This window comes from Tyto alba, unplaced genomic scaffold, assembly GCF_018691265.1.
Source record: "Tyto alba isolate M040663 unplaced genomic scaffold, T.alba_DEE_v4.0 Super-Scaffold_23, whole genome shotgun sequence".
Lineage (NCBI taxonomy): Eukaryota > Metazoa > Chordata > Aves > Strigiformes > Tytonidae > Tyto > Tyto alba.
Genome location: NW_024881297.1, coordinates 12,299,203 through 12,326,238, shown reverse-complemented (window position 1 = coordinate 12,326,238; position 27,036 = coordinate 12,299,203). Strand labels below are relative to the sequence as shown.

The window sequence follows — 27,036 nt, the reverse complement described above, 5'->3', positions numbered from 1 at the left end:
ACCCTGGCTTCAGACTCCCCTCCTCTGGGGTCCCGATAGCACACAAGTGAGCAGGGGAGCTAGCTGCTTCCAGAAAATGACAGCTGCATTGTGTTTTACGCTTCAGAAGGGCTCTTACAGAAAGGAAGATGGTTCTTCTCAACACAGGCTACTATAAGTATCTGAGAGAAATAGCACTACTTGATAGTGAGCTCCCTAGAAAGCAGTTCCTTCACTGATGCTCCATGACCTGAAGTATTGACCTTCATGGTTTAGCGTCAGGCTTTCAGCTGGGTGGCATTAGCTTATGGTGGTTAAGGAATGCAATGGTAGGCAGTGTACTGTGCTTGGGTGTGCTGCCCAGGTGAGCACCACCCGGTAAAAACGTATGCCAATTTATTTAAAATTTTTACATCCATAAAAGGAGGATGGCACGCTAGGTCAGAGTTTATACAGATCAGTACGAGCTGTTTAGCTCTTACCAGCCACCAAACCCTGTGTATATGCACATGCACGCACACACACAATGCAGTGTAGCTAAGCCTTGCTAAAACATTTTATCTTCACAAGTGAGAGGATCAAGTGGGTATGGCACTTGAGAATTATCCAGTGCCTCCTTTCCAGTGAAGATAAATACAATGCTTATATCAAACCTGGGCCGTTGTGAACTGCATACTGACTGACAGCAGTACTTTTAGCCTGTATGTTCTCTCAAGACACTGTCTTACCAACCTTTTTTTTAAAAGGAATTAAACAAAATTATTCAAAACATCTTTTCTTAGGCTTTTTACAAGAGCTGTCCCATTACACTAGATCACAGATCCACTTAGCCTGGTATCCTTTCTTTAACAGTGCCCAGCAATGGGCACATAAAGACTGCAAGAAGCAAGGCAAATACAGAGGATGCCTTCCCCTTGTACACCCTACACAGCTTCCCACAATCAGCCAGTGGCTCAGGCACCCTTGGGCCTGAAAAAGGTGTCCAGACCATCATAGCTTGACATGGTCCTGACTTCCAAGAATTTGCCCAGCTTCTATTTTGATGCGATTTAGGCTTTCACCCATTATTGCAGCCCATGGTGAAGTTTCACAGCTTCATTACCTGCCCTACTTCTCTCGTTTGCACCGACTGCCTAGGATTCCTGCAGTTTCTACATTTGCCTTTTGCACCCATTTGTGATTTATCACAACTCTCACACCTCTTCAGCTTACTCTTGCCTAGGCTAAACGGGGCTCAGGCATTCACAGTATTCCATTAATGGAAATCTTCAGGCAGCAGCATTTGCATCTCCAAGGCCTCCATCTTGCTTTTTAACTGTGATTTTACTAAAAATCTGTGCAAAGAGTAAAAGTGTTCATGTGAACATTTGAGAGCTGTTGCTTGCAATGTGCCTGCAGTTTTGGCATAACTGTGTGGCACTTCTGAACTGAAGATGAAAACTTCCTACATTTAAAACTTACAGCCTTTGCTGAGGTTCATCTCAAATGAAGTAGTATGCAACCTGCAGTGATGTACACTTTGACAGAATAAATGGCCTACTCTCATTCCCAACCAGCAGAAACACCAAAGCAATCAAAACCTGAAATTAAGAAGCCATTTATATTCTTACACGGCCAGAAGCACTTTGAAGCATGTTTTAGGTAAGGCCAGCATTCCTGAACCACACATTTGCCCTGGCCCGGCTCAGGCTGATCTCTAGCTGCCCCAAGACTCAGGAGCCCCACAGTAGCTAAGGCACACTCTGGGACAGTCCTGTGCTGCCTGAACGTGTGCAGGCAGGTGGCCAAAGTGGCCAGTGCATCAAGCACTGTCTGCATGTGTCACTATTAAGATGGGACCAGCCAAGATCCAAGAGTTGCCCAAGTCTCAGGTCTGACTGGATGTTTCATCCACTTCACTGCAGTAGGTCAAGCTAACAGAGCGCAGGCAGCACAGATATATGCCTGTGTGCACTTCCCAAGGAATCTGTGAGAGAGATATTATGCTGTCCTTGCAAATGAGCAATTACTGTTTGCTCCCGGTGATACCTTGAGACCTTTGTCTGCAGCAGGTTACTTGGCATGGCTGCAACTTAAAGAGGTATTTTTCAAGAGGCCATTTTGGGATGCAGCCAGATCTTTACAAGCTCCTGTAATTTTAGTAATGAAATTAAGATCAGAATTTAGCACTTGCAGGACTGAAGGAAATTAAACATGTGGCTAAGTAATGCCTGCTTACATTTTTTATTTTGTGACATCTCTCAATCTGCTAAATAAAAATCACACAATTCTTCACAATCAAAAATGCAAATCATAAAACCAGCTTCTGATAAGGTAACAAGTGTAAGGCTAGGAGGCTTAAAGGGATATGGCTAAAAAGAAAGTATTACTTGTTCCAGAGAAATAATCTGAATGGACCGCTCTTGTCCTTGGATCTAGTTTCTGCTGTGCTTAGTGGATCTGGACGCATGTATTTAAACAAGCTAGAACCCATAGAAAAAAATTTAGCAGAAATAGTAAACATTTAAAATCTGCTTCAATATTGGACAGAGAGAACATTTTGGTCTCAGACAGGACTAGGATCCTTTTGAGAGATCTGGGAATACATGCTGGTTGGGACCTCACTTCCACTGGAAAAAAAAAAAAAAAAAAAAATGAGGAAAGGCAGCCCTTCCTGCTGTATGTACTTCTGAAAAATCTTGCCTTGAACTACATATAAATACACTGAGTGGAGACCACATCTTTAAAAGTCAGGTTTTCAGGCATGAGGTTTATATGGAGCGCAGATGCTATATATGCCAATTCAGTTGCATGTACAACCAAAGCCCTGAAAACCAAGGCTCCAAGGAAATCAGAACACATCTGGCCCCAGCTCAGGTTTGCCATCAACCATAGTCCAAACATTAATGCAAAGAGTCACAATTACTTCTTAATTCCTAAATTCCAACTAATACGAATTTTAACTACCAATTTATAATCCCTTGTGTCCCTCCAATGAAAAGGAGCGAGGAATGAAAACCAAATCTGCAGCACTTATGTAGAAAAAACTGGAAATGGCTGCTGTACAAACACAAATTATATTACTAATGTGATCTGGCAGTTTTACTTGAGTCCCATAGCTGCAGCTTAATTGTATCTTTGACACAGCTAAATTGCTAGGATACAATGGGACCTGTAGCTAATAACATTGCTTAAAAAATAAACAAACTCCTGTTTTTCTAAAGTGATTATGAGGAACTCCCATATATTTTACACAAACTGCATCTGCTTAACCGTACTGTTCTGAGGCAACAATGCAAGTAACTGGCCTGTTTTGTGTCATTATGGTGGGAAGGGATCAGACAGTATTTTACAGGAGGCATTCTCAGTGCCATTCTCAAATGCTCTCTCTTGGTTTACACTGACAATTAACACAGTAGCAACAGAAAGTGGGAAGATTTTGTTTTTATTTTTAACAAGAGAAAACAAGGTAGTGTAGATAGCAAAATCAGTTGATAGCAAGGACGCGGCACAGATAAAAAGAAGTAGGTTTAACCACCGTGCCTAACTTCCAAACTGATGTGATGCCTCAGAAACTGTCAACTTCAATCTTCATTGCTCAGTCCTGGAAAACACAGCATCCAAGGATGGCCACACTCCGCAAGCTACCAGCTGGCTGACATCCCCTCTGGTACCACCAGATCTGCAAACTACCCCTCGTTTGAGAGCTCCCTGACCTTTTTCAGTTAAAACCACTTGTGCTTCGTAAATACCAAACACTTAACTCAGTTACCTGAAGCCAGATGATTTTTTTACTGAAGTGGATAAAGGAGCACTCGCATGAGCAGTGCCAACACAGATAGGCAGGGGCAGTCATCTCCTGCAAGGTTAGTGAAGGCTGAGAGTTAAACTCAATATAACTCATTACAACTCCCTGAAGATCATAATCCTACCCTGAGCTTGCATATGGTGGCTCTGACTTTAGCTCAAAATTTCTTGCATTTGCAAAGGCAGGAGGGAGAAGCCATTCTGCTATCACATGGATTGGAAAATATTTGGGAATGGGCTACTCTGGATAAAGATGACATGAACCATAAGCCAACCCTCTTTCTCTTTACCATTCCCAAATTTACACTAGAGACATCCAGAATTGCATGTATGAAATATAAGATAGCATAAAAACAGCCTGCTGTTTTTTCATCGGTCCATCGCAGTACACCGCACACCCATGGCATAAGACAAGAGTGTTCTGAGTGTTTGGCTGTTCCTTCTGGAAATGTAAGCAGTTCCTTTTCAGGCCTTTCCTGATACTTTACTCTTACAACAACCTTGCCTCCACCACTAGGGCTATGCAACATACCTGAAGTTGCAAGCACTTTTTCTAGATGGGTACAGTGAAGTCTCACTTCAACTTATTCAATTCTGGGTGGCACACAGATAAAAGGACCTTTTCTAACTACCCACCCTGCAAAATCATGCTAGACACTGAGGATGAACTGCTGACATTAATGACATCAAACCAGTCCCACTACTAACTTAGGTGGGGTCAGGGTTTTCCCCTGAGTTTGATCAGTTTCCTTCTTTCTTTCTTAAATTATGACCTGTACTAAAACACTTACTATGTCAAACTTGTGTTTCAGTTGCATCTATTATAGTGACAATTCTTTATTTCAGGTGATACTTTTTTTAATTTGTAAATTTTTAATTTAAAAATACTTTATTAAAGGGAGTCAATCTGATCCAGTCAAGGTCAGTACAATCCTCGAACCTCCTCCCCATTTTTAGTGCCTTTTCAGACAGGCATCAGACTTCACATGTGTGTCAAAAAGAGCTCATTTCAATGCATTTCAGACAACATAGGTACTTCACAATGGGTTTATGGTTGTGTTCTTTTCTTTATTAACCATAGCACATAAAGTAAAAGCACAAAGGCAGTTCTCAAAGAGAAAATTCCCAGAATGCTTTGGGGAAAAATATCTAAACAACTATTCTGCTGTTCTCTAATGTGTTACTAAAGACACCATCATCCCTCATCCCTCCAGAAGTGTTCTTAATTAAATAAGAATCTATTAAAAAATACAGTGCCCCTCAGTGTAAACTCCCACCCCCAACCCTTCTCTTTCAATTTTAAAAGTGATCTATCTTGCCTTCTCCCTGCCTAGGAGCTCATTAGAAACAGCCCCTTCTGCACATATGCATCACCTAACATAGATTTGGAGGAAGACAGACAGAAGAAAGGCAGAGAAAGAAATTAGAAAGTGAATGAAAATAGTAGGCCTGCGAGACAAGAAAGCAACTGCAGACAAAGAACACCCGGTACTCACAAGGGAACAATGACGGCTGAAAGACGAATGCTGGTACCATGGGATTAAAACAGAAGCTGTTGCTTGACTTTGCAGCAGAGATGCGGTGTTGCTCTAGCTAAATTCAATTATCAACAATAACCAAGGCAAATCAGACAGATCCATCACATGGCTTTCTCTGGGTGGCAAAAGGTCGCCATTAAACATGCCTTCAACTTCAAATGGAAGCGTCAAGCACAGGCAGCGTTCCTGTTGCACGTGTAGCCACTGCCTGCTGATTGCTACGTACAGCCCAAAGGATCATTCCCTGCCACCCTCTTTCCTCAGCATCCACTTCCAAACATTGCCCAGCTCACGTGTTGTCTGAAAAAGTTCAGACTGGTCAAACCAAAAAGAACAATGACTGAATCCATCTCTGACAGCCACAGAGGTGACAAAACTGGCAAGCCAGGAGTGGATGATTTTTCCATCCATTTTCTGTAACAGAACAATACTTGAGGAATTAACTCCTGACAGTTCATCTTAAAATCACTTTTCCATCCTGCAAGAACTTTTTCCACCTTGAGCCAGATAACCCAAGGAGCTGCATGGCATTTGTTGACGGCAAGCAACCCCAAACAGGGAGTTCCCTTTGAGCTTTAATCTATGGCAGGATAAACGATAAAGTAACAAGTATTTCTTCAACCTCTCTAACACCAGAAAGGACAAGGACGAGGGAGCAGGCATCACAGGAGTCCTGGGCTGAAGACAAATTCAAAATGCAGTAAATCTGCCTGCCTTAATGATAGGAGGCACTGAATTCACACCTAACCTTCAGCCATTGCTTAAAATATCTGCAAAGAACAATTTGAACTCCAGGCTTAAGCGGGGTCTTTTACATAACTCCATAGATAAATCTGCCTAAAAGGTGGCTTTGCTCCCAAGATAGTCTCTGCTTGTCCTGGCACTGATCTCTGAACACAAACTTGCACCTCCTGAGCTGTAAAATTACACGAGCCACATGCCTTTACTGAATTTTTTAAAATAAAAAGTTGTTTCTGCAATGGATTTTAAGTAACTTCATATAGCTGCCTGGCAGTCCCTGCAGTACTGTGGTGGGAAGATCCTTCCACCTCTGTCCTTTGGAAAGCTGTGCTAGAAGGGACTAGGAAAGAGGATCCAAAATGAGGCCCATAACTGAGCATGACTGCAGGGTTATTTGCGTTGGAACGTTTTGCTAGATTTCCTCCTCCACACATGATGAATCTGTCCTTCACCTAAACTACGATGGAATTTGCTCCAACCCCAATTTTAATTAAATAAATACCAGGCATCCCTCTCCAAGACTAGTGCTTTCTGAAGATGATGTGGTGTTTCATGCAGGGAGATTCCTAGGAATTTCTTTGCTTGTGTATGTAGAAACAAAGGAATGCAGCCTGACAAAATGTCTTACAGATCTGAAAAAAAGAGTGTTAAGATTTTTTTTTTCCTCTCCCCCCACAAAAAATTAAGTTTGGTTCACCTTGTCATTTTTTCTGAAGTTGCAGAGTCACCCCTTTGCTGAAACTCCAAGGCATTTTCATCTGATGGCTTTTTTCCAGTATGCTCTCCTGTGAGAGTTTTGTTTTTTATGATTGCTAAGCTTGCAGTTGTGAGAGAGGACAGATAGCAAAAGCTGTAAACGAGACTGAGGTAACTGCAGTCACACTGAGTAGCAAGCTTGATTAGATTTTTAATAACGCCAACATATTAAGCAGAGCTGTGACAAGAAGAACAGACTCGAAGAAGTCAAGGAGGTAGCTTCAGTTTTAATAAATCCTTTGCTGATCTGGGAAGTGGGAGGGTGAGAGAGCACTGATCTCAGCATGTAAAACTGAGGAAGTAGCTTAGAAATTAGACCTGGTATGCTACCGGCCTACTGCTGGGAAACCACATGGAAAGACATAGCTTCCTATTCTAAAATATAAGTAGTCAGCTCTTGGTTTCTAGTGTCTCTTTCTGAAACGTATTTTAAAAACTAATATGGAAAATAAAATTAAATTAAAATCTCAGATAATTTTAGGAAGCAACCCCAAACTCTGCATTTAGGTCTAGAGAATCTAAAACTATAGAATACTCAAGTTTCGCCACGCACACAGCTGTTTCAAAACGGAGGCTACCCACCAGAAGCTTATGTTCAGCCTTTCAGCCTCTGCCCGGCTGCGCTCAGACCACGGCACTGCTGGCAGCTGTCTGCTTACTCACCCTGGCCAATGCTCTGCCCCAGCGCCCGGCCCAGCTGCGCGTCTAAGGGAAGGCACCGCCTTGTTCATGCTGCAGTGGCACTCCGGGCACTCTCCCTACCGCCTGTACCCTGACTATCTCCTCCCCACATGGACTCCCTGGCTTCCCGGCACTTGGACATTCCATCGAATAATACCTTGCCTTGTGCTTTTGCTTGGTCTCTGACCATGCGTTCACCTGGATCTGGGGAATGGTGCATCTTTTGATTTCTCCAGTTCTTGATCTTAGCCCACACCGCCTGCTTGGTTTTTGTTCTGTTCTGGGCTCAAACGGATCCAACTGAAGCAAACTTAATTGTGATTAACTAATGCAACCCTATGCCAAGCAGCTACAAAGCAAGTCTCCTTGCAAAAGAAAAACTGCAACATCAGAAGCTCTGTCAGTAAAGCAGAATGTTTTGTTTAGCCCTTAGTAATGAGGAAGTATGAGGAAAAGGAAAGAAAGAATGTCAGAAACTATTAAGAGTTATTAAAAGCAACTAATACATACAATTTTGCCAATGCCCACTTCCAGGTCACAAGAAAAATACCATTTTATTTTATCAGCAGCTTAAAATGAAGGAGATACTGTTTCCAGTGATGAATATTACCACTATCTTTAACAGGAAGGAAGAAAAAAAAAAAAAAAAAAAAAAAAAAAAGAAGCCCTTCAAAGACAGGTTTTGCCCTTTAACATGTAGATCTGTTACTGCATTGATGGATTTTTGAGCTGAACAACACTTGGATATGAATTGTGTGAGGACCTCCAGGTCTCAATGGATGCTCCAAGTACCAGAGTCTGAGTAAGAAATGTTGTTCGTACTGTCTTTCATGCCTATAAACCTTGCCTTTCATATGAAGAAAGGCATGTAACAGTTATTTGAGTAATTGCAATCCAATTATTGCCCCAGGACAGAACTGCTCCTTCTCAGAAATACATCTGGGTATTTTGCATATATTTCAGAATGAAGATAACAGAAAGCATCTTGTCCAGGTACAGAACAGTCCTGCTTCCAGCCTACCTGGCTTGTTAATGAACATAAGCAGTGACTCCTCCCCAGATACCCAAGGGGTGCAGTGTGTTACTGGTTGGAATTTCAGGAAAGGAAAATACAATGGCAGCACAGGAGCTACATGTGCCTAGCCTTCCACTTCAAGCAAAGAAAGAACACTTTGGCACTCTCTGGGTGTGTGCTAAGTTGAATATTAATGTGCATGATAGTTACTGGAACCTTTACTATTTAAATTACTTGTTTTTATGTTATAGTGAAGGCCAACTGACAGAAATAAAACATTGCTTCTCTTGGTACTGTCTACTTAAATTGCAGCAGTAAATATTTTTAAGAGTAGTGTTGTCAAATCTCAAGTACAGGTTCATCCCTCCAGATTGTACATCATGCTAGCTTGTTATCTACCATTTCATTATGAGCTTCCATAAATAAACTGGGAGCTACCTCTCTACTGGGCTGGCTATTTCCAGAATTTGTTTCAGTAAAAATTCCTGCCCTTCTAATCTGCCCACATAAGAAACAACTTCTTTATTTCTGCAGAAAGCAAACTAATTCTATCCACCTGCCCTACCTGCCTGTGCAAATCTGTTCAGTAGCTGTAGAGATCCAACTTCCTTGCATTTCACAATGTAAAAGATTATTTCCCACATACTTAGAGAAACGTGAATCTTTCATAACCCCCCTTTCAAATAAATTCGTATTGTCTTTCTCCAAAAGAGAAATAAAAGTAGTGATAGATTGAAAAGGCAAATTTCTAATTTCTTAATCAAAAGAGAATGAAACCAAACTGATTTCCAACCATGTCTGAGAAAGGACAAAAGAGCAATAACTGAAAAACACACTTTCCCTGACATGCTAAGGCTGTGATTACCTAAGATGATTTCCCTTTCAAAACTCACCATTCCTGTGAGTCACAAATGTCTTTGACAGTGGTTTGCTGACAGTCTCCCATATGCTGGTTGTCTCAAAAATGCACACAGTTTGTCCAGTGAAGTGCTAAACCTCAGCATTTTGCAACCCCCAAGTTTATCTAGCAATTACATTTGCTACAAAAAAAGCTGCTGTTTGCTGAAACACATTTATAATCATTTCAGCTATTTCTGAGACTGTATACAAGAACAGAATGCCCTGGCATATACAGTAACTAAAAGCGAGGGACAGCTCTATTTTGTGGTTGTTACATGTGCTGCTGACAAAGGAGATGCTGTTTGGTAACTAAATATATGGAAGACTGATATTGGTCTTTATTTCTGTTTCCTAATTTAACTTTTGTTTCAGAACATTACTGCTTTGGCTTACACACTTTGTCTTCCAGTAAATCACAGCATGCACTTACAAACACAGAGGGAGTCTCCAGCTTTTCCCAGGCACTCAAATGGTGATTAGAAAATCATCTTGTATCATAAACTACAGGTCTGAACCTGACAAGTGACACACAGGCTGTAGAAAGACGGCAGCTGAGGGTGAGAAAGGGAACTGTTGCATAGAATGCAGATAGTTTTATTGTCTGTTTAATTACTTTCTGTGGTTTGCACTGGCAGAAGAGACTTTAACTGAAATTATTATAGGTTTTGAGCATGCAGGACTCCATAAACATGCAAACAGAAACTCAAATCACATCGCAGGGACCGACCAGCTTGTGAAGTTTTCCATTAGAAGTTGCCCACTCGTGGCACAAGGGTACAGAACTGCAGAGGTGCTAACTTGGCAGCACTGCAGAACAGTTCAGCCCTGTGTACCTCTGCTTCAGCGACAGAGGATGAAAATAGAGACAAGTTTTACAACTTCCAAACTCAGCTCCTCATTCTTTTCCTCCAAACCTCTTCCTACACCTTTAGATCTTGATGTTTACCCACCTCCCCACCCCCAAGACCTTGCCTGCAGCATAGCAGTGTATGAATTCGCCTGGCAACCTGACATAAATATCCAACCAACCAGCAAATAAAGCCTGGCACGCTCCTAGCTACAACGTTTCTGTGAACAGCCTTACAACAAATCAGAGCTGTCCACCAGACAAGGAATTGACTCTTTTGCTCAATTTATAATCTAAAGTTTGAGGGGAGAGTTGGGCATCTGCTTGCCTTTATTTTACTTTGCTGTATGCAACATTCAGAGCTCTGCTGTAGACATCTCTCTCCATCTTTGTTCAGAAAATACAAAGCACTGTATCTTCTCTACTCATTTTTAAACTGGTTCGATAAATAACTCTACCATGATGAGGTGAGGTAAAGTGCAAGGGAAGGTGGGGTGTGAATGAGCGGAGATGCACTGGAAAACTCAAAGAAATGAACTATGCTTGACTGAATCAGCCTGGGATCCTGCGGGTGACCAGCACCCCAGTTCTCTTCTCTGAAACTCACCGCAAGACCCGAGCTGTGCCCGGTGCTGAGGGCACCCCCCGAGGAACGGGGCAGAGCTCTGCCACTCAATGGGATCATTTCAGAAGTGGCACATCGCAAAAGGGATCGGTGTGGGGCAGGAATCCGCACAAAACATCATGGACAACCTTCTTCAAGTTTTGGGCTAACGCCAGTCTTCATGGAGCCCTGAGCTGCCCCGGGGGAGGAGAGGACTGCTGGCCCTGAGCAGCTCCTTGCATCCGAGCTGGTAGCCGGTGGCCTTCAGTTCCAGCAGATAACGGGAGCTACGCCCCGCACCGAGAGCCGTGCTGCATCCGAGCGCTGCCAGCTTTGTCCATCCGTTCTCTGGGGACATGCGATACACAATGAGCGTTTCAGAGGTCAGCACGTCCTCCGGACTTCAGACCAGCAAACTCGAGATAAGTACATAGCAAGAATTCCTCATCTCATTTCTTTCCACTTACAAATGTGGAAAAAATAAATGAGACCAGTATCCTCTATCAACTATGAGCAGAACTGAAGGGAAGGTAAGACAGTGTGGCATTGATAGTTTCACTGTAATTAAACTGTTACATTCCATCCTGCCCCACAAAACAGATTACTTGAGACTGGAAAACAAAACACAGGACCAAGTCAAGTCAGAAACAAGATTTCATTCCATCCTTATTTGCCACTGCGACTGCACCAGCTTGCACAAAGGTCTGAGTCACTGTTGGGCACACAGGAGTCCACACCACTGCTGCTGCCCTTTATACGCGCGATAAAGAACCTGCGTAAGAGATCCCTGTAAAAGAAGGAGACAAGGAAGGCTGACACAAAGTGGCATGCTTTAACACATCATAGAAGTCTTTTTTACCCTTTGTTTAAGATAAAGCTTTGCTAATGCAAATAATTTTCAATAATAATGCAGTGCGATAATACTAGGACCTGGTTTGTGTGGGATGGAGGTAAATTTAAATGACATGCCTCGTAAAAGAGAACAAATAGAGATTAGCAGCCAACAGGCTGTTTCTCGTGTACTGTTCTGCATAGTGGCATGGCAGGAGTGAGAAATGAACGGAAAGCCTTAACCCCTAACCTGCTGTTGTTTCCCCAATCCGCTTGCTGACTAAATGGTTAGCAAGAGCACGCATCAAGAGAGAGGGGAGCAACTCAAGTAAAAATATTTCTTACAACTGAGACCAGAGCAGATACTGCAGACTTGGAAATCCAAAGGACAAAGGTAGCTTTGCCGTTCCCTCACTCCTGGGCTTCAACTTGCAGGGTCCGGGCCTCCCATTTGTGGCTGGTACCACATAACGCTTCTGGCTGGCTGGCTGCACCGGATCACTGCTATGGCATATACTGGAGTAGGTCTAACACAAAACCTTTCCAGCCCATGGGGCTTGCCTACAGACACCGCTGGTATCGAGAGAAATACTGCATCCTTTGGATTCTCACTCCGAGCTGATGTTCCCGCCTGCGCAGCACGCGCAGATGCTGGCTCCAGTGCCGCAAGCAGGGCCCAGGCTTCGCAGGCAAGGAGCAAGATGTTTCTCCTTCCTTTTCAAAGTACCTGGATTACTCAACATGGCTTGTTGGCCTACACAGAGGACAGGAGACAGAACTAGGCCCACTAAGATATCACTAATATCACCCTCCATCCTCCTCTGAGCAAAGGGTGATAGGAAGAAAAGGCTTTCTTCTCTTGGGCTTCCACCTGGCTAAAAGCTTGGTCTTTCACATGCACACAGCATCACTTCCTTCACTGATTTCTTTTAATTTATTTTTCCGTACAACTTCAGTTGTACTTTTTCAGTACAACTTCTCAGTACAAAGCTGAGTCTCTCAGACACTCAGCTTTGCCTACCTGAAAAAAATAGAGTAAGCTTGTTGGCTGCATCAAATGCCTTCGTGCTTTGTCTTTCCCCAGAGGAAACAATGGGAGCAGAGTCAGGCCTCAGAAGAGTTGGTGAAGCTTCAACAAAGTAGAGGTAAGCAAAAGCAGCTCACCCACCACCCCCATGTCTAGAGGTGAATGATCGTATACAGTCAACAACTTTTACAGCAAGCCAACTTTCTCTGTCTTCAGAAGCTTCATTTCATACAGTGTGGTGTTATATGCAATATAACTTCTACTACTTGTGAAGGCACGTGCTGAATATTTGAGAAAATCAGTCAGTGTACCAACTGACATTTGGATTTTTATTTTCATAACTGAATGAATATAAACTCGCTTTCCCATTTTTATTTTACTTTCTAAAACAAAAGCTTACATTGAGAGAGATCCTGGAACACTTGGGAAAGAGCCTGGTGACATAGAAGAGTCCCAAGGTACAAGAAGGAGTGTAGCTTTATTATTCTTCTAAGAAAAAGAGAGGAAGAGCTAATCCAAACAAAACATATGCATTCTGCCTTGTTGGTCAGGTATGGAGAAATCATACATCAAACACCTGAATTATGCAGCATGTCCTCTGAAACCCGAAACACAAGCTAGTTTGTCCTCATATAACATATATGACCCCAAAGATATACTCATTTTATAGCTTCACCAGATAAACTAAAGAAATTAATCCTTCAAGCAGTCACCCAACAATGATAATTGCCAAGACCCCCATAATTAAAATCATGTTGTGAAACTGGATAAAAGAAAGCCCTATTTTGATCAGACCCCACATAACTTAATGCTCACAGTCAGCCTGCAGAGTCATGCACTATGCCCAAGCTCAGGGCTTCTCTTTATCACTGCCCATTCCTCTGAATCAAGACGCAACTACGTGGTCCTGAGCATGGGCACCATAACGCAAATGAGATGTAAGATCTCAGCTAAGGATTTGAGTGGGAACACACAACTGATAAAAGAAGTGGAACCAACAAGTTTTAATCCAGACCTTTATACAGCTATTTCAAAATGTGCTTTAAAATATTCAAATAATATTAAAATGTTAATTAACACCATGACAAAAAGAAGCACGTGAATTTCATTCTGCTAATTGTGGTAACCCGCTCACCCTACAGTCAAAATTTTTTACTTCAAATACCTCAGGAACCATTGTGGCTCAAGCTATTGACTGTTCGTGCTATGGCAGATACTACTCAGTATTATTTCAGTTACTACTGCAAAGATATATATCTATATTTTTTATGTAGATGCTTGATCTTTTTCCCCAGAGATAAACAAAAGTAGCAGCACCTTTAAAGCAGATGCACGAAACACAATGTTTTTGAAGTGGCGAGAGTGACAGTAGCAGCAGCATTGGTAGCAGGTTAGCATTTGACTAATTGAGCCATTCAGGTTAATGAGCTCCACAATTGTAAGGATCCACTGGAAAAAAATAATTTCTTTAACATCATAAGCATTGAGAGCTTGCTCATCCAGGTTTCCAGAAGAATCCTATTTGTATCGAAGAGGAATGTGAAGGACACAAATTAGGGACTGAAAAGACCCCCTCCTACACTCCCCGCCACCCCCACCCTCCCACCCCCCCCAAGAAAGCAGGACTCTCCCAGACACCACCTATTTGAGATGCCAAACTGGAACGCTGAAACAAGACCTTTACTGATAGCAAATTGTGCAGACTCCCCAGCAGCTTCCTTCCAGTGGAATAATTAACAATGCTGGCAAGTACATTATCATAAACTTCAGCGTTAACACCCCCACTGCAAAGAACAAAGGCGGTTCACATCCCTCCCTGAGCTCCTGCTGCAGACTAGGTGCCAATTCTGACAAGTTGCTCTGCACCAGTTTAGATCCCGTTCACATTTGGAAGAAGACGCTCATAACCTCGAGCTAAGGAACACTTTTTGAATGATGCCGGTAAGCACGGATAACAGCTCTCCGAAAACCTGCAAGCCAGCCCAGATCACCTCCCGATTACACTGCTGATTTAGCTGTATTTATGCAGAATTCAAACAAATCATTTATATTAATCACGCATAGCATCCTTTATCTCAAAGGATCCTGAAGTGCTGCTAGACTGAGGCTGGATCTTGCACACCTATTGCCGGGCACTCTCCCTTGATAGGCCTACAAATTGGAAGAAGTCAGATACCTGCACAAGTAGGCCCTAAACACTTACATGAAGAATTTTTTCCTCCTCTGATATATAGTCAGCAGCTGACAACATACAGCAACATTTCAGCACTGTGCAAACTTAAGCCCTGGTGAAAGTGAGGTGCCTGATACCCGCTCTGCATTAGATAGAGGTGATTGGGAGGACTAGTTATGTGCAGCCTGTATTAGCTGACCAACTGGAGCCTGCTCGTTACTTCATTTGTTAGCAATGTCTACAACTTGAAAATCTAGTGAGGACCTGAGTTGTTCTAGAGGCTTATTTCGACACATAAGCAACAAGGGCACTTTCCTACTCACATCTGGTGGCTATACAGCTTTCATTTGGATCCAACATCATCAATACAATCCATCTCCAGGCCATTCTGAGATTAATGAAACACACTCACCAAGATGTGTCCTACACTACTCTCAAGACTACAAATTCTGTGATCTGTTGCAGCTCAAAAAGGGTATGCAAGCAGAGTTTATGGTCTTTCTGATCTATGGTCCTGAGAGCAGACCTCAGGTTACTACACTTTTTTTCATTTATAAACTCCAACTGGCCTGAGAGTCACCCTAACACAAGCTTCATACCTTGCCACGCATCAAACTTCCACTCTATGAAGGTGAAGGTTTACAACAGAGGAATCGTTTCTGTAAGGGGCCTTGGAGATGGGACTGTTGTTTTTTCTCCCACTGGTCTGCCTCATAGACAGGACAAAGTCTCTGGTTGTGGGGATGGCATTTAGTTTCTTTTGGGATAGTTAGGCAAGGAAGAGGGAACACCTGCTTTGTATTTTAAATGGATTCTACTGAGTAAAACTGGATTTCTAATGGAAAGTCAAGATATGTACAGCACCAGAGTAGTATGTTTTTCAATGTGCTGAAACAAATAATAAAAAAAACCCAGTCCAAGGTGCTTCACTGCAGATACTTTAAGCTCCCGTGGCTGTTAATGTATTCTGCAAAGTTCTCTTTCAAACAGCTGTCACAAACTCTGGAAGTGTGACAACAAAAGCTGACATTTCTAGGAGGCAAGTGATGTCAAAGTGCAGCAACCTTATCCATGAGGTAACAAAACAAAGGAGAAAATTATCATGCACTGGGAAAATAGATGGCCCATAAAGAAGCAACTGCACTGTAAAAATAAACCAAACAAGTTTCCAACCAAATCAAACCAGGCCATCCCCATACCTCTTCTGCCCCTTCCAAATACCTCTGGCTGCTAGCCTCCAGAACGAACTGTGGCATCAGGGATTCTCACTTTGACTGGCAATTAGTACATATAGCCTCTCTGTTAGGCAATACGCTCTGCTTAGACAAAGCCAGCCCCTCAGAGTTTGGGAATCTAGTGTTTCTGCGTCTTTTACAGGAAAAAAAAAAAAAAAAAAAAAATCTCTCTCGCAGAGACCAGACCTGGTTTTCACCTGACCTTTGTCAGCTAAGGATGCTGCACCACATTTGGATGTAAGTAGTAACGATGGATATGACCTGCCTTGTTTACTCAATGTTAAGTATTAACAAGGCCTGTGCTATCTCAGCCATGGCCACATTTCACTACACAAGATCTGCCTGCATAAGAGGCTTTCTACAAATACTGGGAAGGATAGAGCATCCCAGACACAGGAAAAAGAGGCCAAAGGTACTTTCATGCTGCTTAGAACCACCACACGGTAAAATAAAGAGGGGGGGAAAAAATATCCATGTTTGTAGAAAACTCTTTTCTTTGTCAGCTACAGAATGCTTATTTCCATCTTCAAGAAATATAGAAGATTTCACCTTTGGAGGTGACTTCTGGATTTCTCTCACAAATAAATAACTACTACTCAGTAGACAAAGAAACAATGGTCCTCAGACTCTAGTCTGTAGGGATTCATCTTTTCAGTTTCTTATACACAGTGGAAATGTAAATTTTGTTATCTGCTGCTATGGAGAGGGAAAGCCAGTGAAAGTTTATTGCAGCACATTCTCAGGATTCTAAACATACCGTATCACATACACACAGTAATGACTTTTATTTTAACTGCTTTTGGAGATTGCTTTAGTGGACACTGAAATTGAATAACCAGCTCTGCTCACAGAATGAAAGAAACTATAACACTATACATAAAAGGTGTGTCATTATTTTACAGAGGGCCTTGCTCATAATACAGGCAGGAGGCATGTGATGGACAGCTATTCTCCTTCCTGGGTGTTTAAAATAAACACCAAAAACACCAAAACAAACAAACAAACAAAACCCCCAAACAAATAAACCAAAAACCCCAAAACACACACATCACAACAGACCCATCATTTTCATGCAAACATACTTCATCAGGGGTGTAGAAAGGTGCCACAGTTACAAGCTGCCAAGTCACGCAGCAGCACTAAGGTAGCTTCCTCCCCACAGCACTACAATGTCCTTATGGGCAGACATCTGCCCCTGGAATACACGTTTTCAGTTTTCTCCCAGTTTAACTGGTCTGGTTTACCCTGCTTTCCCACCTATAACCCACCCCTCATTGATAATTTTGGTCTGGGGAATTGATGCATTAGGAAAACTACTCAGCTTGCTTTGAAGCAAAGAGAAGAGGGGATATTCTTCACAGCTTGAGGAAAGTCAGTCATATTTTCCACACTTAACCGTGCCTCATTGCTTGGATCTCAGTTGCTGACCTGTCTCCCAACTTTATTTGTTCCACCCTGCATGAATGAGCTATCTATCCATTAATGAAATCTACAGTGACCTCTCCTTCCACCACCTCTTTTTTTGCTTTCAAAAGCCAATTCAGGTTCAATGACACTTTCAGTGATGCCCGTGGAAATTTTCTTTGCCATTTACTTCAGTGAGAGCCGAAAGAGGTTGCACCACAGGCCTGATCCTGGTTTGTCTACTTACAGAGTTACTAAGCAATAAGCCTATAGGTGAAATTAATCCAAACAAAGACATCACAGAAAACAACACAAATCCTATGTTTTTCTTAGCAATTTTGTAATTAAGAAGAACATTTTAGAACTTCCTTTTTTCCACATAAGATCTACTACACATTAAACACTACTTTTACTGACTGCCCTGAGCCTGCCTCGTTTTCTGTGTTAGTCCATGTTCAATATTTCACTAACAGACCTCTAAGCTAGTGCGTAACATTGGCAGGTCCAAGAGGTTACTACTTTTGCAGTTCAAAACAACGCATCTTAAGACACTGCCAATATTTGAAAACATTTCCCACCAATGACAGGGAAGAGCAAAAGTCACATTAATAAACGCTTTCAACATCGAAAATGAAAACGCATTGCTTTACGTTGCTTGTACTTTGTCCCTGATTCTGAAGAAGATTTTTCATCGTCAGTCGTAATGGGGGAAGCCACTGCTATAAAGGGAGCATTGTTACACACAGATTCCACCTGCAACCATTTCACTACTAACAGGTGAAGACAAGTCTTAGTTTCCAGACATTATAAGCTTGTTCAACTCCATTCTGTCTTTTAGTTTAATATTTGGACGCTGTTTACATTTGTTCAGCTAAAACAAAAATCACACAACAACTACTCAGACCTTAACCTGCTTATGCACAAGAAAACAAAATGAAAGATGCTAGGGGGAAAAGTTTTGTGAGACAAAAGACTGCTAAGTGATAACGCAGTCCTCCATCAGAATTTGATGAGAGCAAAGAAACATTTTTACCTTTTTTTTTTTTTGACAGAATTCCCTAGATATTTTTCAGAAATGTTTATGCAGTATGGGTACTACAGGTTATGGCTACCTGACTACCTGTCATTGCCTGATAGATATTAAAAGTAGAAGGAAGTTAGTTAGAGGCTAAGAGCTTCCCTGGTACATCTTAAAGCATATTAAAAAAAAAAAAAAAAAAAAAAAAGAAAATCAGTTACCCCGAAGCTACCAGGAAAACACTAACAAAATCTTCAGATGTTACAGGCCTAGACAGCCCTTTAAGCAATGCTGGGGAGAAGCCTACAAAACAGTCTTTTCCAGCAGCTCCCCAGCCCGTATCTTGCCTTCTTCCTTCAGCTGGTTTCAACACACTCTTTTGGTACATAGAGCTCTATTCACCTTCCTCTGCAAGTGGAAAAACTAGTGAACTTTGAGTTTGCTAATGTCTAGGGAGATCTGAGTGGCAGAACTCATATAGGGAAAGTCATCTGTCTGAAGGGGTTTGTTTGCAGGGGAGTACAGCACTGCTGTACCCATAGTTTCTCATTCCTAGTTCCTCCTCCTTCCCTGGACTTTGTTAGTACTTGAGCATACAATGACGCACATTATCCTTTTATTCCTCATCTCTTGCACCATTTGTCACCGCTCTCTTCACTACTGAGATTTGCTACACTGATTTTACTAATCTATGACACATTGCATTGCCTCCTGCACTCCTCTTTCTCCATGGCCTTCATCAACTCCCACCGGGCCACCACCAGTGAGGAGCCCCTCATCCAGCTGCACTTCCACCCACCCACCCACTCGCCAGGCAGGCAGCCCATGTCCACGCACATCTTCCCCAGCCTCTTACAACTCTTTATCGTTTTGGTATATCTGCTCCATTTAGTCTCTACACACTCGTGACACCCACCCAGCAGCAAGGGACCGTGCTCCCAGGTCATAAAACCATAGAAGTGTGGTAGAGCATGCCGTGCGAATGCTCTGGGTCAGCAGCAGGGAAGGGTAAATGAGAAGAAAAAAAAAAAAAGCCTCAAAAGCAAAAGCATGTAGGAAAGGAAAAAACTAGAGAAAGAGAGAATGCGAGAACTGCTCATTATTACATTAGCAAACCTAAACTATTTATAAGCACTACATCTATCTATCTATCACTTCAATTACATGTTTCTAAATGAGGCTGAAGCAAGATATCCATAATTATTGCTGAAATGCCATTTTTACATTAGCCCAACAGTTGTGCGTGTTCTTCACAAAATGCAATAAACAAACCACCAATTTATTATTTTCTGTAATTTACAGATAAATCAATCTAAATACCTCTTTCACGATAGATTTGATTTTTAACCCCGAATTCCTATTTTCTTTGAACAGCACAAGCTGCAGAAAGTGTCCGTTTCCCTCCTATCTTCTCTTCTAGGGAGCTTTTTCCTCCCCCATTCCTTTAGCCTAAGGATGCTCAGAGGGAGAAGTGACATTAGAAAGGCTTGTTTAACTTGCTTGATAAGACCGTGTTATTCTCTACTCCTGCCCTTTTCTTCCATTTGTCCTTTTGTGAAGCTCTTTCTTAGAGCCCCTTAATGCTATCTGCTCCACTCCCCTCTTTTCTGCCACATTGCCCTTTGTCTCTTGCTTCCTTAGCTGTGAGAAACACCGGAGGGGATGTTTGCAGCCCAGGGATGCGCTGCCACCATTTAGAGGGAGCAGGAGGAGAGGCTGGCCAACCCCTGCACCTCACCAGCCCCAGAGCTGAACCTGGCCGTGCCACATGCTTGTGGGCTCACCCCAAGTCAGGATGTATCGTGGCCTGGGGACCGTCCGTACAGTTTTCTTGTGCCCACCTATTCTCCCATCTGCGCATCCCTTATGCCCTATCCTGCTCATCCTTTCCCTCCCTTCTGGTAAGGCCAGCGTTCTTTCCAGGCCTCCTTTTCTATCTCATCACTGCTAGGAACACTTTTCCATTCCCCTAAAAGCACCAGGGAGCTTTACAAACCACAGACTTTGTCTTCAGCCTTCGTGGAGAAGGAAATGGAGGCATGAAGAGGTGAGATACCTTTTCCAAAGTCAAGCAGACCAGGCTGAGCAGGCATGAACACAGATCCTTAGATCTGCTACTGCTTAGATTTGCTACTGTATATTTTAGTTTGCTAGAGATGTAGCTGTGGTCTAAATATTCTCTCTCACCACATATAATTTCCCTGCCTGTGCTTTTAAAGGTTTAAGCCACATGCAAAGTATAATCTATTCTAGGACAAACTTTTTTTTTTTTTTTTCAAATTAAACTGTTACAGCAACAGAAGTTGTTTGAAATGGTTGTGCAGAAGCCCCCACAGACACTCCCCACTATCAAACACTTCTTTTCCATTACTCTCCACACAAAGAGCAGCAACAAATCCCTATATCAGATGATGACTTTTTACCAAAACCTGGATTATAGCAAATTATAAAAACTGATGAAAGTTTAATCAGCCAAAATAAAGACTAAAATCTGTATCTGAGCTGCAATGGCACTGTAATTCTCTTAATACACAGCACTGGCTTAAGTCACAGAGAAGCACAGAAAAACCATGTAACTATCCCACGGGAAGGCTACTGCAAGCTTCCACCACTGCCCACAGCCTACTAGTAACCTAGCAGCCTACAGCCCATGGCCAGCCTGTTGGCCCTCGTGCCGGAGGAACACTGTCTAGAGAGAAGAAAACAAAGATCAGCCTTCAAGCTGCCTCCTCTCTCACAGCTTACTGCAACCCCCTTGAAAGAGTCACAAGAACAAAGCGGCTCAAAGCAGCGAGCCCCAGACACTTTAATAAGCTCAGAGGAGATGTGCTGTCCCCGTCGTGGCTGCTTCTCTTTGCCTTCCCTCAGATCAGCTGGGAGCCTCAGCTCCCCCATAACCCCTTTACAACATGCCCAGCCCTACAAAGCACCAGCAAGCTGTGTCCCAGCCGCCACCAGAGCTTTTTTTTTGTTCTGCTTCAGTGGATGAGGCACAGCAAAGCACAGAGGCAAGGAGAGAGGAGTCCCACACTCACGACATCCTCCTGCTCAGCTAGCCAGACTCCTGGCAGGAGCCTCCTGCTCAAATCTGCCTCTGGGGGAGGATGCGGGATTTGAGCTCACACTTTGCAATCACCAAACAATATTTCACTCTCAACGCCACTCTTAAACAGAGAATTAACCAGTTCCTGATCCTGGGATTTCTCTAGAAGAGATGCACCCTGGTAACCAAATGTAGGCGACATTCCAGGTAGAGTATCTAGTTATTGAAAATGAAACATCTGAACACAAAAGTGAGAAACCTTCCACATCTGCCAAGAACAGGAGCTGTGTTCTACCAAAAAATTATGATTTAATTCATCAATTGATAAATGGTCTACCTTCCCACCCCACAAAGTTGTATATTTGGTTACAGCATAAGTCCTGCCTTCTTTCCACCTCATCCCTTGCCTTCTGCTTCAAAAACAGTTCTGAAGATCCAACTGTGTTTTTTGTACTACTGCCAAGATCATGCTCAAATCCTTCTCACCTTGACCAGACCTTCAGAACCTTGTCTGGATTCTGAGGACTGTTCCACTGAAACCACAAACACTTTTAACACCCCTCTTGCATCTACCTTTGAGTTGTAAATGTTGCTTTAACTATACTGACCTACCAGGCTGTATTGCTGAAGGGGTGCCTGTCCTACAACTCTGTCCTCATTTCCTATTTACCTACTGCAATTTCTGCCTGTTCAGCAAAACATCCCTCATGACAGTGCAACATTTCACTTAGTGTCTTGTGACTGGAGAAGTCTTTGCAAGTTAAGATACCTGGTTACCCTTTCCCTGCCTTTGACACCATGCTAACAGTCTGCTTTCTTGAATGGTCTTCCACAGCTATCCAGTCTTTTCTCACCACTTGCCTACAAGGAGATACATACTACAACTTAAAACAGGGTATTATTAAAATGAAAGAGAAAGCAAAATAAGAATGTTCTGTGTTTACACGAGTGTTATCTACATATTTGCGTGGTCTTCACCCACACTTTTTGACTGACTGCAATTCAGATCGCCAGCTTTCCGGGGAAGGGAACTTGCCATCTGGGGTTTACTTTGAGAATGCAATGCCAATCCTTGAATTACTATTAAGTTCCCAAAAGCAGAGACTAGGATCCATATATAGATCTACATTTTCACAGTGTACAGGTGCTACTTTAACCCATCATAAGACCACATCATTTCAAGTATGTCAGGAGTCTGGATTTTGTTTTTATCAGTTTATTTTCTGCTGGATCAGCCCTACCAGCCAGCTTACTATGCAGCTGTAGGAAATTTGGTGCTGGCATGAGAAGGTAGCAGGAACAAGTGTTCAAAAATGGGACCTCCACTACTGGCAGCAGTGCAGATTCGTACTAGATGAAAGTGAAACAGGGACTGCGGCCAAAAGTCCAAAGAACTGCCTTTTAGTTAAGGACACTGTTGTAAACTTGTACTGAAGAAGAGGACAGCAAAGTCTGACTGCAAATGTGAAGGGAGGATAATCCTTAGATCAATTTTTTGAAAGACAAAATTATTTTAAAGTCATTTTCAGGTGCTAGTATGTTCTAGCTCTCTGCATGCATACTTCTGCTGGGTCTTTTTTCACCTGATTTGACTAAATAATCAAGGATGATATTTTCTCATTCTGGGATTACTGAAGACATGAGCTGCGTATCCCAAGGACAGGCATTTTCACGTTATTCCAGGAATGTTCAGTACATGGGGCACAGGTGCCGAGAGCACAGAACCCCATCCTGTAGCACTGGCAGGTCCTACAGATGTTCACTTTATGTAACTATATTAAAAAAAAAAAAAAAAATCAAGCCATCGGCAAACTTATTTTAAAATCAAAACTTGATCCAATACAAGCAGTGAAACAAATGGCAGAGTTCATAGGTCTGAATCAGAGCCCAAGTGACTCAAAGAGGACGGCATTATCTGTTCCACTAATTACAATTTTTAATTAATTGTGACAGAAAATACACATAATTAACAAGACACACACACACACACACACAATGTGAAAACTACTATATTCACATCAGGGCAAGCAGAGAGTATGTAGGGAAAGGTAACTCAGCCTCAAGCATTACCTCTCTTCATTCAACCTTGGTACCTGCTGTCAGGCAGCAGCTCTCCCGGTGCCTGGCAGGCGAGACGTGTGCTGGGATGCAGCAGCAGTGGCCTGGGGCCGCTCTACAAGCCAGAGCTCCAGCGCTGCTCTGGGGCTGAAGAGGCATACCATTTTGTCTGAAGGGAGCATCACACTGACGTTTGGGCAGTTGGCAGTTTAAGATCTCCCAGAAGATTTATGACATGAAACCCTGAATAATTCTTCACATGCAGCATAATCCTACCTACAATGAAGGGCTACGTAGGCTAGAATCGAGGCAGACTGGGCAAAAACTTGCAATGAAACTCTGAAAATAAAATTCAAAATTAAGAAAAAAGTTGGGATGGCCTACACAGAACAATGAGAAGCAGATGTTCACATTGAATAAAACCCCACTTCAGCTGGCTATGGCTAGCATGTGGAAAATCGCACGTTATTAGCAGGTGAAAGATGCAAACATATACTTCTTTGCTGACTGTAATTTCAGCCTTGGCCCAAACCATCCTTTTCCTTTACCCAGGAGTACAATTATTGCATCTTGGGTTGCATCTCTTAATAAAATATAGCTTTTAAGAGACAGCTCATTTCTTTACCTTTAGGGAATGCCTGGGAAGTCTTTTCATTAAAATGCTAATAGAACAATAAAGTTTAACACCAAATTTCCCCCATTTGAGTTTGAAAGCAAATGCTTTGGTCTAATTCCGATCAGAACAATGTCTATTTTTTCATTAAAGTTTTATTCTGATGTATTTATTATTGAGGAGCCTATGAGGAGCTGCATTATATTCAAGAATGAACTGAAATGAACTTGGAAGCATGAAACAAAGCCTGTCTATGCAAGGGAGCGAACTGCATAAGGAATTAAGAGACGAGGCTTGCTGCATTTCTAAGTGGTTTGTCACTGTAATATAGTGGTATGTTGTTCTTGGGGCTACTAACTGCACTTACCCCTTTGGTCCACTTTATTTGGTGTATTCATTAAGTAACAAAGCATCAACACCTAGCATGCATATTTGTGATATTTCCTAGACTGGCTCTCGATTAATCTACATACTAATGCAAGAGGACACATTTTGCAGTACAAACAAGCCCTGTGTCATGTTGAGTTACATGTTCTCTGGCTCTTCCCAGTGTGTGGGAGGGTGCAGACTCTCTACAAAGCTACTGCTACCCAAAAAAATGGGGTGAGAATGCTTCCAGCTTCCATTGTCTTTGTCAGTCAATAACAAGCGAGGATGAAAGAAATGCTTAGCTTAAAACTTGTCTTTCTCAAAATAGCTGTAGATCAGCAGTGCCCAGTGTTTCTTTTACTTTACTACTGCAACAGCCCAAAGATATAATTTGTGGGCCAGCCATGCAGAGCCAAGGTACATGACAAGATTTAAAGAAGATTCAATGCTCCAACACATTTTCCCTTAGCTCCAATCAGCCTTCTTGGGAGTACTCTTTAAGAGCATTGGGTTATACACTCTCAATAACTAAACACTTAAAGAAACCACAATCCATGCACTTAGCCACGTGATTTTCTCATGGTAACCGTCTCCTTTCTTTCCCTCTGCCTTTTCTCACATTTCCCCTTTCTCCCCGTCCACTGAGATTGCAGACTCCGTGAGACAGATCCCAAACTCTCTTCCTGATCATCCTCTGCAATCCCCCCTATGAAGGAGCAAGAATACACAGTAAAGGTAAGAAAAGAAAGGGAATACATCATGCACGTGCTTTCCATTTTGTATAGGAAAAGGAATCCACACCCTCCTGTGTCACCTGCCCTTATTTGAGAAATTTCTTTTCTTCTGGTTCTCATTATAGTTTTAATGAAGCAAGGAAATCTTATTTAAAATCATTCTCCTACAAATGAGCTGACTGAAAAAAAAAAAAAAAAAATGCAATGCATTACTAGAGGTGATCTTCCTAGCCAACTCTCTAAGAATGTGTTTTTACAGAATTCAATGGAGCACACAGAGCTGGGGAGGTAGATCTCTACTTCCAGGAGACACCTGAACAGCCCAGGGGGCCTGACAAGACTGCCTGGCTTCTGCTGTGCTGGAGGAAGAGGAGGGCAGCTCTGCACAGTGACACCCCGAGGGCTGCAGGGCTGGGCAAACAGTGCCAGGGCAGGAGAGGGTACAAGGAGGAGAGTAGTCCTGTGTGGTCGCTCCTCCCGAAACTGTGGGAGCAACCCCACACAGGGCAACTGGCCTTCCTGGCATTCTCTGTCCTGGTCATTGATTCTTACCAGCCTTCTTCATCAAAATTCCTACAGAGGTGGCCAAAACTCAAGCCCATGATGCACCTCTCCTTTCTCTTATCGGTTCGGGACATTAACAAATGGATTCCCGGCCAAAGAGCTGAGCTGCTCCCAGTGTGGCTCTGTCTTCATGGGGTGGCAGCAGCAGTGATGCTGCTGGGTGCTGGGGAGCACGGCCACCAGGCACAGCCCACGCTCCACAGCCCACACTGGCTTCCTGGGCAGAGAGAGAAGTGTAGCTTCGCTACTGGTGCTGGAAAAATAGCAAACGTTCCCAAAGTGCTGGAAACTAGGCCTGTGAGAAAATTGTACAACATGCTCTCCCTTTCTCCAGAAAACTGCCTTTCATTTCAAGTAAAGATTTCAAAATTAAAGTGCTAACTACAAAGAAGAAGAAGAGAAGAGGGGAAAAAAAAAACAAAAAACAAAACAAAAAAAAAACAACAACAACCTTTCCATCTCAATTACTGCACAAACATTCCTTCAAAACTGTTAGAGCTACATGAAAGGAAAATAAGCACAGAAAGAATTTGAATAATGCCCGTGTCTAAGGGTTACTATCTAAATAGCACATACCCCAGCACTTATGAATCACAAGGCTCATTCAGGTATAAATCTCTCCAGAACACTGTCTGTTAACACCTCATGATGCCTCCATTTGTTTTTAACCCTCCACACCCACTTAATGCCAAAGCACTAACACCACAACCCAAAATCATTACAGGGATGGCCTGATTTACAGAAGTTTCAAGACGTTCTGAATTATGCTTTTACCCACCCCCCAAAAAAAAAAAAAAAGGAAAAAAAAAAAAAAACAACCACAAAAAACCCACCACAAAAACCCAAGCCCATTTAATACCTTAACAAAATCTCAGCTGGCACTGACTAGACATAATCTTATAAGGGTCTTTTGTCTCTGCCTGAACTCTTTGGGTATATAGCACTCTCTGCTGTGATAATTGGTTTGGCTGTCCATTCCACCCATCAGGTGATAGAAAACTATCAATCAGACTAAATGCAATGTGAGAGAAGTCTCTTTAGCCAATTAGTTGGTAATGAGAACATTAGCCACAGTATCTTCTGCAGAGGGCACCTTAGCAATTCCAGCGGAGCCCACAAA

At 42.5% G+C, this 27,036-nt stretch overlaps 1 protein-coding gene across 2 annotated transcripts in view; it reads right to left on the bottom strand.

Moving 5' to 3' along the window:
• Positions 1–27,036, bottom strand: part of MAML3 (mastermind like transcriptional coactivator 3) — a 248,650-nt gene that overhangs the window by 145,864 nt on the left and 75,750 nt on the right. The gene's annotated exons all lie outside the window — the stretch shown is intronic.